Source organism: Haliaeetus leucocephalus, unplaced genomic scaffold, assembly GCF_000737465.1.
Source record: "Haliaeetus leucocephalus isolate CR32 unplaced genomic scaffold, Haliaeetus_leucocephalus-4.0 Scaffold175, whole genome shotgun sequence".
NCBI classification, from domain to species: Eukaryota; Metazoa; Chordata; class Aves; order Accipitriformes; family Accipitridae; genus Haliaeetus; species Haliaeetus leucocephalus.
The window spans coordinates 623787-624412 of NW_010972611.1; the positions used below are offsets into that span (position 1 = coordinate 623787).

General features: G+C 60.4%; 1 protein-coding gene across 4 annotated transcripts in view; it reads right to left on the reverse strand.

Moving 5' to 3' along the window:
* The window catches only part of SEMA4A (sema domain, immunoglobulin domain (Ig), transmembrane domain (TM) and short cytoplasmic domain, (semaphorin) 4A), an 8742-nt gene extending 8387 nt beyond the window's left edge, over positions 1 to 355 (reverse strand). For 3 of the 4 annotated variants that reach the window (XM_010564098.1, XM_010564097.1, XM_010564101.1), the window contains exon 1: positions 1 to 152. This exon is cut by the window's left edge and continues 317 nt beyond it. The gene's annotated coding sequence lies outside the window, so the exon portion shown is untranslated. Of the gene's footprint in view, positions 153 to 241 lie in introns of those variants that run through there. The other variant, XM_010564099.1, reaches the window with a different exon arrangement.
* Between the last annotated feature and the right edge of the window lie 271 nt (positions 356 to 626).

Below are 626 nucleotides of genomic sequence, written 5' to 3' on the forward strand. Positions count from 1 at the left end.
GCCGCAGATGTGGACAGACACAGACACCCCACACGCACGCAACTGCGCACCCACGTGTGTCCCCTCCAACACCCCTCTTGACATGTTCCTGCGCCTATATGTTCCTATATCGTGTCCCTGCACCCCATCTCTGCACCCCCATATCCACACTGCATCCCCAAATCTGCACTGTGTCCCTGCACCCCCATTCCCACACCCCCACCTCTACAGCCCTGTCTCAGCCCCCCCCATCACCACTCACCCGTCCCAGATGAGCCGTGCTGGCTCTGGCTGCCTATGCTACCTGGCTCTGGGGGGGTCCCAGAAGGGGGTTGGGGCCCAGCTGTGGTGCTACCAGCAGCTGCCAGGATCTGGTTCTGAGTGGGCCACTTTTATCCCCACACTGCCATAGCACCCGCAGCACCCAATTTTGGTTGATGGCACTGCCCCCCCTTGAAACTTCCCTTGTGGGAAACTGGCCCAACTGGCGCCAGCAGATCCCACTTCTCCTTTGGAACCTGCCCTCCTTCCCCTTCCTGGCTGTGTGGGAGTGGGGTGCCCTGAGCCCTGAAACAGGATCCGCCACTATTGCCGTTTCCTCCCTCTGCAACAGCCTTCCCTGCATGACCTCAGGTGAGTCACTTTGT